The 11,724-nt window shown below is 39.4% G+C and overlaps 1 pseudogene; it reads left to right on the forward strand.

The window, feature by feature from the left end:
• The first annotated feature begins 2,905 nt into the window (after positions 1 to 2,905).
• LOC143682583 (olfactory receptor 1C1-like) lies at positions 2,906 to 3,822 on the forward strand (annotated as a pseudogene).
• The last annotated feature ends 7,902 nt before the right edge of the window (positions 3,823 to 11,724 follow it).

Genomic DNA, 11,724 nt, shown 5'->3' on the forward strand with positions numbered 1-11,724 from the left:
CAGGATAACATTAGGACTGCCTGAAATCTCTTGGCCACTGAACCTTCCTCTGTCTCATTTCTCGCTGCCCCTTTGGGTCAAGCAGGCTTTCTCACTCCCTTCGTGCTGGGTCCGGGCGGGTCCAGTGAGTTCTGTCCCATGTTTTCAGGGAGATCTGCACCCCTGGGGGCAGGTCCGACATGGCCCAAGGGGAGCAGTGAGTTCATTCACCTGCTGAATTGGCCGAGAGAGGGGAGGCCAATACGAACAACAAAAGAAGATGACTGGCAGGATGGAATGCAGAGGCTGGAGGGAAATGCCTGAAAACGGAGGGCTGTACTCTAGTAGCCATGTCTCTTGAAGATGATTGAATTGATATAGCTTTCTCAATGTGACTGTGTGATCATGAAAACCTTGCGCCCGAGGCTCCTTTCCTCGACTTTGTCAACAGACGAGAAGAACATGTGGAATCAAAAGAGATGATGGGGGAACAGATGTTAAAATAAATTTAGTTAGAAATGCTAGTGATCCAGGAAAGGGAGGGGTCAGGGGTGTGGTATGTATACATTTTTTCCTCTTGTCTTTTTATTTCATTCTCTGAACATATGGAAATGTTCCAAGGAATGTTCCCGATGATGAATATGCAACTATGGGATGATATTGTGATTTACTGACTATATATGGAGAGCAGAGTGATCCCGAGGTAAAAAGGATTAGCGTTTATTTGGTGTTTTTGTGGTTTTGAAAAAAATAATACTAGGAAATTAAAAGGCACGGGCCTCGGACCCGGCGTCACAAAAGTCTGTGGCAGTCAGTCGGGGGGCGGGGCCGCGGGAGGTGGGGCTGAGCAGGAGGCCACGCCCACCGCCCCGCCCCCGGCCCCCGCCGCGTCGGCGCCAACTGCGGGTCAGGGAAGCCGAGGGAGGGTGTGCCGCCCACCGCTCCAACGGGCCGAGGCTTCTGGCCGGCGGAGACCCATCGGCCTGGCGAGCGCGAAGGCATCGATCTCCGCTGCCAGGGAACGATGCCGGCGGGCGTCCTGCCCGACACTCCACAGCCAGACACCTGGGGCCGGCTGGGCTTTCCTGCCAGAGCTGAGGGCAGCAGAGCCGTGAGGTCTCCCCCACTCCTGAGAGAGCTGGAAGCGCCCGGCCAAAGTCAGGGCTGTTGTGTTAAGGGCTGCCTGATGTCCTGCCGGCGGCGAAGTGCCGGCCTCAGGGCTCGGTGTCCTGCTGAGCCGTTTCCCAGGTCCCAGGCCGCAGCCTGGCCCCGAAGGGTGCTGCGTCCAGCCCAGGGGGCCTAGCGGCCGGGGGCGCTGATGGTTTAGGTGCGGTGGCGGGGGGAAGCTGCACACACCCAGGCACTGGTGTGTGCGTGGGGTGTGCAGGGTGGGTAGAACCGCGGCGGTCGTCCTGGAAGGGGGGTTCAGGTTGCTGGAACGGACCCCAGAGAATTGGGCTGCAGTCAGGGTGGCAAGGTGCAGCGCTGAGAGCGCGCCCGAAGTGGCGGGGCGCGAGCGGGGTCCGAACGGGTGCGACGCTGGAACGGGGTTGGCAGCCAGCGGGGGCCTGCGGTCGGCAGCCGGACAGCAGGTTGGGGAAGGCCCCTGGCCACGATCCGGCCAGGCAGCGCAGCCCTCCCCAGCCTCGGCTCTTGGGGATGCAGGTGGTGACCGTGTTCTCAAGTTGCTAAATGGCTTCAGTGCGCATGCTCGCGGAGGAGCTGCGAAACTAAGCAGGGTTAGGCCGGGTTCAGGGTTGGATGGGAGACCGCCAGCGGATCGCATCTCAATTCAAGTTAATTGAGTCAATTGACAATGTTGCTGCTAACATTGAGTAGTAATATCAAGGCACAAGAAAATGCAGATAATATTTCTGAATCATTATTTCACAAAATTGTTATCTAGTAGATGGAACGTCTGCATGATTTAATAATAATAAATAAAAATGGATGACAAACAAGAAATGGTAAAATTAAAGCATATATACAATATTAAAATAAATTGCTGCATCAGGGGAGAGATTAATGTTTACAATTATGGATTCCCAATAATGAGTGAGGAATCAAATTTCATGTCCCACAATACCTTTCCTGGACTCCTTTATTTGTGAGTCAGTCAAAGGCTGTGGATCCACAAGACAGTCTATGAAAGGTTGTAATGTTACGGAAGATCCTGGTATTTTCTTTAGAGAATGCAGTATATATGGACTGCTTTAATGAAGAGGCCTCAAGTTCAATAAACAAGCACTGGAATCAAGATGATTTGTCACTTTAGTCATATCCTATATCTTGTGATCAGTCTGGTATAAAAGAAGCAATATTCAACCTAAAGAAAAAAGGTGGACTAGTGATTATAAGTAACTAAAATTTATTCAAAGTGGAAAGAAACCTGAACAAGAAGATCTGACAACATGATTATAAAACTGTGATTGTGAAGATAATTAATCATTAAAAGTAAATGTTTGTACTGCATCAGATTAGTACTATGACTTAGAAATTAACAAACCAATTAAATTTATGAAGGCAAATACTTATTTTATGATTATTATGGTAGATGGATATTACAGGAATAATGAAAATAGTTACTATTCAGTTAACTTGCGTTTTAGTTTATAAGAAAAAATTATGATCCTTCAAATAAATTGAGTCTGTAACCAATTTAACCAATCACAACCAAAATGTCTATGTGATTATTCATAAGTGCAATAATTATTACCCCAAACAAAAGATGTAATTGGGAAGCATCCAAGTAAGGAAAGTCAGGGTGATGCTTTATGACAAACACAGATACAAAGACACATAGACCAGACATACACACTCACACACACACACACACACACACACACACACACATCATTATGAATGTGAGGTTTGAAACTACCAGCCTACAAATTTAACATTTTGTTCATCTGTATCTGTTTGGAAAATGGAAAGGAGAAATCTTACAGTCATGAATCAATTTGTTCTTCTAGGACTTTCCAGCTCAGCAGAGCAGTAACAACTCTTTGTGCTCTTCCTCTCTATGTACTTGGTCACCATATCAGGGAGCATACTCATCATCTTGGCCATTGGCAATGACTCTCACCTCTATTCCTCCATGCATTTCTTCCTCAGCAACTTAGCCTTTGTGGACATCTGTTTTATTTTCCCTACAGACCCACAAATGCTAGTGAACATCTTGAGAGTTACCAAGACTATTGCAGGCTGCCTCATGCCCCAATTCTTTCTTTTGTGAATATGGTCAGTCACATTCTCTGTGTGATGGCATATGATAGGTATATGGTGATCTGCCACCTTTTACTTTACACCTCCATTGTGAATCTTCAACTTCGTATCCAGCTGATTGCTGGGCTCTGGGTTCTACCTCCATGTCCTCCTGCACACTGTCCTCATGGCATTTCTCTCCTTCAGTGCCTCAAATACTGTCCATCATTCCTTCGGTTATCTCAACTCCCTCCTGTAGCTCTCCTGCTCCGACATGTCCTTCACCTTTATGGCCATTTATATGGTATGAAATCTCTTGGCTCTCACACTTTTTGTATTTTTGTTTATCTTCTCTACCATTCTCAGGGTCACTTCTACTCAAGCTAAATAGAGAGTCTTTTCCACCTGTGACAGTCACCTCTCAGTTGTGGTGGTTTTCTGTGACATAACATATGCTGTCTACTTCAGCTTTCTCCTTTTACTCCTGTGAGGAATGCACTCTATTCTGTCATGTAGAACTTGGCAACTCTGATGCTGAATCCTTTAATCTACTGCCTAAGGAATAGGGATATGAAAGGGACATTCATAAAAATGCTTTATAAGTGCACAAAATTATATCAGCAACCAAATTCTCAATGAGTGAATTAACAATACTATTTTGGTTGTAAAAGAAAATGAATCCACAGGGGGACAAGAATAACAATAATAAGATAAACCTACTGCTTTTCTAAATGTCTCTTTGTCTGAATGTGTTACACACTTAATATGGACTTAACTTAATTCATTTGAATAATTGTATGAAGCAAAATTATAAACCCATTTTTCAGGAAATAAAAGGAATGATAAGATATAACATGCCAAAGGCCCAAGCATATAAGTAAAGCAAGAGTCTCTGATTCTATACAGTGTACTTTAGAGATGCGAGGTGACTCTCCATGAAAAAGTTCCTAATCATTATATATTAGGGTAGGCTGAGATGAAGCCTTAACTTATTATTTAAATGGTCAGATTTTCAATTAAATTTCAATGGATTCAGGGCGGGCCGCGGTGGCTCAGCGGGCAAAGTGCTTGCCTGCTATGCCGGAGGACCTCGGTTCGATTCCCGGCCCCAGCCCATGTAACAAAAACGGAGAAACAGAATACAATAAAACAAGAAAATGTTTAAAAGATGTTTCCCTTTCTTCCTTCCTTCCTTCCTTCTCTCTGTCTTTCCTTTAAAAAAAAAAAAAAAAAAAAAAAATTTCAATGGATTCAAGCCCTGCCATCACAAATTAATGGAATAAGGAGGCTCCATCCTTTTTAGCTCTTTATTTCTTATCCCTCCAAAAATTATCAAAAGTTACATAATTTTGGCTTTACTGCAATCACTTCTTATTTCAAACCAAACCCATAGTTCCATTCTCTTGACCCAAACCTTTCTCAAACTGAAAAAAAAATTATTATAGCAAATAGGATCAAATGCCCCTCAGAATGTCTTCCATAAGAAAGAGGTCTACCGATCCCCAACTATTGGGAGAATTCTGAATATATTACATATTTGAGGAAGAAATAAAATTCTCAGTACATTTTTAGAGATGAAAAAATGATTTTTTCCATTTCAGGCAAATAAATGTGTTTAAATGAAACTTTAAATTATTCAGGAAAATGCCTTACCCCTAAATGCATGGGCTTTGATTTAATATACAACATGACAAAATGTTTATTTTGAGGTTATTCAGTCTAGTAAAGTCTATGTAGGATGTTGCCATTACAATAAAACATGGTTGTATGTTCCACACATTCCAGTTTCTTGATACAATACCATTCTGTAATGAGTTAGAGCCATTTTTGCTGTTCTTTTACAGTCTTAAAATCTAAGCTTTGGAAATGGTGTTCATAAATGCCAGAATAAAAATATATGTGCAACATGGTCTTACCAATGCACATACACACAGAAAAAAAAACACAGTGTTGTCAGGGGAAAACAAATAGGTACAAATATAGTAAAAGTCAAGTGCACTTGGGGAAAAATACTAAAAAGTTCTTAAGTAGTGTGAAATTTTATTAGTAGTGCAAGGATACAAGTTATTCGAAATTCCACGAGAACATGAAGGCTGCAATTCCCCCAAACCATCTTTACCAATTTAAGATACCACGACCCAGACTTTAAAAACAAGTTCTCCAAATCATGTCTGAGGGGCATTACCTTACACAGAGGACATCATTTGAGTTAAGAAATACCTCTGTTTAACATTACAATAATTTTATAGATGATTTTGATATGTTTCATCAAGCCATGCCCACATATATGCTAATTCCATGCTTGCTCACCATAAGTACTTAAGTCTGGTTTATTCTGAACACATTTCGTAACTATAACTTTCCTATAGAAACTGCCATCAGGAGATCTCAATAGAATAAGGAAAAACATTATAATCTGATTATTTCTCCTGCCTTTGGTCCTATAATAAGAAAGATTAACCAGAGCCTGGCTTCTGTTTTCCCTCTAGCTATGCATAAGAGTTAATAGATGGAAATGTAGATGTTCTACATGATTTCACAGCATGAGTGGCTGGTTGAAAGCAAGGGTGTAGGTGTATATAACCATGGTGATATCAGGTTGCTAGGACAGTGTTGATGGAAAATTGTTTTTTGTCTTTATTCATGAGTTGTCATTTTCTACACTGTTATGGCTGCAGGTTATCACAGTTTTTATCAGAAAGAGAAGACTTTATAAATAACCAGACCAAAAAAAAACACCAAAAACAAAAACACAAAACAAATGAAATATTGCCTCTAAACACTGAGCTTTCTGATCCCATTTGAACAGTTAAATTAACTGAATCTGATATGAAAATTTTAAAAATGCAAAAATATAAGTGAGCTTAGGATTTTAAACATATGATTGAGAAATGGCATTGCCCATAAAAAACACAGAGTGTATAATAGGTGTTATAAAACACAAGTTCATTGAAAAGCAGCTTAATTGGTTCAATCAGTTGGGGAACACAAAGTATAAGAGTAAAATTACCAAATGAAAGATGAAGTACATTGAGTATAGCCAGAAGCTCTCAAAGGAGAGAGACACACGCTCAGGACTCAGCACAGTCCCAGCTCACGATCTTGAGCCTGGAAAACACCAACCCAGGAACATGCACTGCAGATTCTACACAAAGCTCCTGCTTTAGATGGTCAGTAAGTTTCCAATCATTTTTTTTATTTCTGCTTTGATAAACAGGCTCATATAATGAACTATAAACTTTTACGTTATATAAATGATCGGTATAAACAAAATGATATTAAGGGATTGGGCAGAAGGTGAAGTAGTTCTGTATTTTCTGAACATGGCCCAGATATGAAGCTGTAGCAGCTATCTGACCATTCTGAGACAACTAGAGGTAAAAATACTGACATCTTTCTGTGATGTTTCAAGGCCGCAGCAAACAACCACTAGGGATTCTTTTAGAACATTTAAAGGGGGTTGCACAAGTTTGAAACTGTCATATACCCTAGAAAAGCCATGTTCTTTAATCTCTCTCAGTATCACTGAGTGAGATCTTCCTGATGTTTCCATGGGTATGTGGCCCACCCAATTGTGGGTGGTAATTTTGATCAGTTGGTTTCCATAGAAAAGCGTCTCAACCCATTCAAGGTGGGGTTGCTTACTGGAGCCCTTTAAGAAGGAACCATTTAAGATAAAGATTTAGAGCCAACAGAGCCCACACAGCCATTGGAGAAGGAGAAGGAAAATGCCCACGGGGAAACTTTATGAAATGAGGAGAGAAAGTAAGCAGGCACTGCCATTGCCTTCCCAACTGAGAAAGAAACCCCCAAATCCATTGGCCTTTACTTTGGAGTTAAGGTATCTTTCTCTGGATGTTTTAGTTTGGCCATTACTATGGCATTAGAACTGTAAACTTGCAGCTTAATAAATTCGCTTTTTAAAAGCCATTCTCTTTTTTGCTATGCTGCATTCAGGCAGCTTTAACAAACCAAAACAGGGGGGTTAATTTCATTTTTTTAATACATGGAATTTATGCCAGCTGATTAACTGGTCACTTAAATTATGGGAAAGAAACCTCAGTGACCACATAAAATAAGGAATATACATTCTGTAAAACATGTTAGGAAAAATCATAAATGAATGGCTATAAGCATCAAGTAAAAAATTCAGCAAATCTGGAAAACCAGATTTCCAGACCAATCACAAAATACTACTGTGCTAGTCTGAAAGGATTTATGTACCCTAGAGAAGCCGTATTTTAATCCTGATCCAACCTTGTGGGAGCAATCATTTCTTTTAGACCCAATTCAGCATTGTATGTTGAAAATTGATTAGATTACTTCCGTGAACATGTGACTCACCCAATTGTGAATATTAACTTTGGAATAGAGGGAAATTTGACTCAATTCATTCCAGGTGGATCTTGATTAGTTTACTGGAATTCTTTAAAAAAAGAAACATTTTAGAGAGAGTCCCCTTTTTTGAGAGTAACAGAGCCACAAGAGAGGAGATAGCCATGACAACCACTGACCATTCATGCAGCCAGAGACCTTTGGAGATGAAGAAGGAAAAAGTCCCTGGGGGAGCTTCATGAAACAAAAAGCCTGAAGAGAAATCTACCAGATGTTGCCATGTTTGCCATGTGCTTTTCCAGTTGAGAGAGAAACACTGAACTTCATCTGCCTTTCTTGAGTGAAGGTAACCTCTTGTTGGTGCCTTAATTTAGACATTTCTATAGACTTGCTTTAATTGGGGCATTTTCATGACCTTAGAAATGTAAACTTGCAACTTAATAAATTCCCCCTTTTAAAAGCCATCCTGTTTCTAGTATATTGCATTCTGGCAGCTAGCAAATTAAAACAACTATCCAGAAAGTTCAGTTTTTAAGAAAATATCATAAAATACACGCAAAACAGGGAAGAATATTCTTGTCACATGAAAATGATTTTTGACAGAAATTATCCCTGAGAAGGACCAAAAAATATTAGATCATTACAACATTATTATACAGAAAAGGTAGGATTTAACAAGATTTATCATTAAATTGATATCTCTTTTAGTCTCCAGTATCTTAGAGCAGCTAGAAGTAGAAACCTAAAATTGTGAAATTGTAACCCATGCCAAACTCTGAATTATGTTCTACAACAAAATGTGGTGCTGTGCTTTGAAATTTATTGCTTTTTGTATATGTTATTTTTTACAAAAAAGAAGAAAAAATCAACTGTGATCATAAAAAATATTTATGCCTTCTAGACTCCTATATTCTGGAGCAGTTAGAAGGAAAAATCTGAGAAGTTCGTATTTCAGCCCATGACAAACTCTGAGATCTGTCCTGTAACTGCTTGTTGAAGAATTCTTTGAAAACTATTGATTTTTTTCTTTCTTTGTTTTGTATATATATTACATTATGTAATTAAAAAGTTTAAAAAAGACATTAGGTCAGTTCTTTTAAATAGGAGAATGAACTTAAGAAACCTTGTGAAAATAACTCAAGGAAATCAGAAAACAATGCATGAACAAAATAAAAATTATAAAAACAAATTATAAGGAGGAAAAAATGGGAATTCTATAGTCAAAAAGTTACAATATTTGATATAAAAATTCAATAAAGGTTTTCATCAGCATATTTCAGCAGATATAAGAAAGGACTTGAAGATAAGACCATTGAAATAACCCCTTCTGAGGAGTAGAATGTAAAAGAATGAAGAAAAATGAAAAGAACCCAAGAGACTTGTGGGGCACCATTAAATGTTCCAACATATATTTCCTAGGAGTTCTGAAAGAGAAGGAAGATAAAAAGAAAAAACTAAGTGAAGAAATAATGGACAAAAACTTCTCAAATTTGATGAAATACATGAATATGTACATCCAAGATGGTCAAGGGGGGATGTGTTAGTCAGGAAAGACCTGTAAAGGTGAGATTGATAAAGGGGTCTCACACAACTGTGGGAATGGAAGAGTCCAAAATCAGCAGTGCAGGCTGTGAGGATGGTGGCTCTGGAGGGTCTGGATGAACCCCACAAGAGAGTCTTGCTGTCTAAAGAAGCAGTGAAAGAGTCTTTTTTCTTCCTTAAAAGCTTTCTATTGGGCAGGCCACAGTGGCTCAGCAGGTAAGAATGCTTGTCTGCCATGCCAGAGGATCTGGGTTCGATTCCTGGTGCCTGCCCATGTTAAAAAAAAAAGTTTGCTACTGATTGTATTTTCTCATTGTGGGAGACATGCCTTAGTTGAACGCAGATGTAATCAGCCACAGATGCAATCAACTGATTATTTAATACATCAACCTTCCAGTTCATTATCCAGCCATGAAATATTCTTGTCACAATGGTCAGGCCAGTTCTTCCTGGCCACACAACTGGGTGTAATCACATGGCCAAGTTGCACCAGAACCTAATTATCACAGTCCACCCCTGGACAACATAGCAGGCATGCACATCACCTTGAAACATGCTTAGTTTCTAAATAGAACATAATTACAGGCCTATGTTTTGCCTAGCAATACTCAGCTGTCTTGCATATAACTGGAAATGCACTACATCTCTCCAGAATAGGGTTCTCATCCTAAGGTAGCATTCACTCTTAAACTCCATATTGTATGACTTAAATATTATAACATGAACAATACAACTTTTGTCATATTATAAGAGCAAAATGAAATATTTGCAAATGTGCAAATGCAAACATACTCATAACAAAACAGGGAAGAAACATTCATACAATCCCAGTCCTCATTTCTGTAACTGGTCACAAGATTATAGTTCATATTTATCACTACCTACTTCTACTACCCCTTCCATGTTCCCTTTACCCTTAGCAAGCAGTTAAGCCAGCTGTGGTTTTCTTTGCCAGGTGGGGTGAGCCAGACCTTCATTCCTGAGGTTTCTGGGCTGTTGGTAATTCTGTCTCTATAGGGTTATTGCAGTTTTCCGTTGACTTTAATCACAGGGCATGACAGTACTAAGAGATACCCTAGGAGATCTCCTGTACTCCAGGAAAATCCTTCTTTACAATCATTGTGTAGTTGCAGTCCTATTTCCCCTTGATAGTCAGGATCAGTAAAATCGCCTTTCGTGCCTGTTGATTCCCACTCAGAAAGATCTATCCACATACGTCTTCCCCAGACCTCTTTGTCACCAATTTTCCATCCTGGTACTAAGCTGTATTAGTCAGCTAGAATAATTCTCGATAGAGACAAAGCCAACAGAGAGATCTGTAAATTCCCACACACCTGTGGAAATGAAAGAATCCAAAATTGATGGGGCAGATTCTTAAACTGGCAGCTCCCATGAAGGGTCTGGAAGGACTCCACAGAAGAGGTGTGCTGGCTTAAGAAGCAGTGAAAGAGTCCCTCTTTTTCCTTAAAAACCTTCCACTGATTGTGTTTTCACATTGTGGGAGACATGCCTTATTTGAATGCAGATGTAATCAGCCACAGATGCAATCAACTGACTGATGATTTAATTAATACATCAGCCTTCCAGTTTAACAACCAGTCATGAATATCTTTGTAGCACTGGCCAGGCCAGTGCTTGCCTAATCAGAGAACAGGGCATAATCACCTGGCCAAGTTGCACCAGAACGTAACAATCACAGAGGAGAAACCCAAAGAGATCCATGTTGAGACACATTATAATCAAATGGTCAAAACCCAGACAAAGTTAGTATCATAAAAATAGCAAGAGAGAAACGACTTCACACATACAAGGAAACTTAGATCAAGTTAAGCTCCAATTTCTCATCAGAAACCATAGATCCTAGAAGACAGTGGAATGATATATTTAAAGCACGGAAAGACCAACAACAATAAACTGTTATAAAAAATTCTGTATCTAGCAAAACTGTTCTTCAAACTGAGATGGTAAAAGAACTTCTGGGATAAGAAAAAGATGAAGGAATTCATAACTACTAGGCTTGTTCTAAAAGAAATCCTTGTTCAAGTTGAAAGAAAAGGACACTAGATTAGTTTGAAACTGTATGAATCAATAAACTTCTCCAGTAAAAGAAATACACAGACAAATAAAACACAAGTACTATGGTAATTGTGGTTAGTAACATGGTTTAAGTTTTTTCATTATATAAAATTCAAATGCATAAAAGAAATTATAGATCAATATTTTTGTGCATATAAGGTATACGATAAAATTGGGGACAGGAATAACTTAATGTGGGGGAAAGAAGGGAATAGAAGCATAATTTGCTAAACAAGATCTAAACATGTACACCAAATGAGATGAAAGGAATTCACAAATATAGGAAATAATGGAAGGAAAGAAGCATAAGAAGTTATAAGACATAAGAAAAAATATTGTCAGACAGGCAGACTGGCAGAAGTCAGTCTTGCCTTACCAAGGCCACCTAATTAATTTAAATATAAATGGATTAAATCCATTAATCAAATGTACAGGTTTGTCAAATTGTTAGGAAAACCAGATCCAATTATTTTGTGTTTACAAGAGATTCACCTTAAATTCAAAGGCACAAGCATTTTGAAAGCAAAAGCATGAGAAAAAATAATCATTGCAAATAGTAAACAAAAAGACAGGTGACTATACTATTAT

Source organism: Tamandua tetradactyla, chromosome 5, assembly GCF_023851605.1.
Source record: "Tamandua tetradactyla isolate mTamTet1 chromosome 5, mTamTet1.pri, whole genome shotgun sequence".
Classification (NCBI taxonomy): Eukaryota; Metazoa; Chordata; class Mammalia; order Pilosa; family Myrmecophagidae; genus Tamandua; species Tamandua tetradactyla.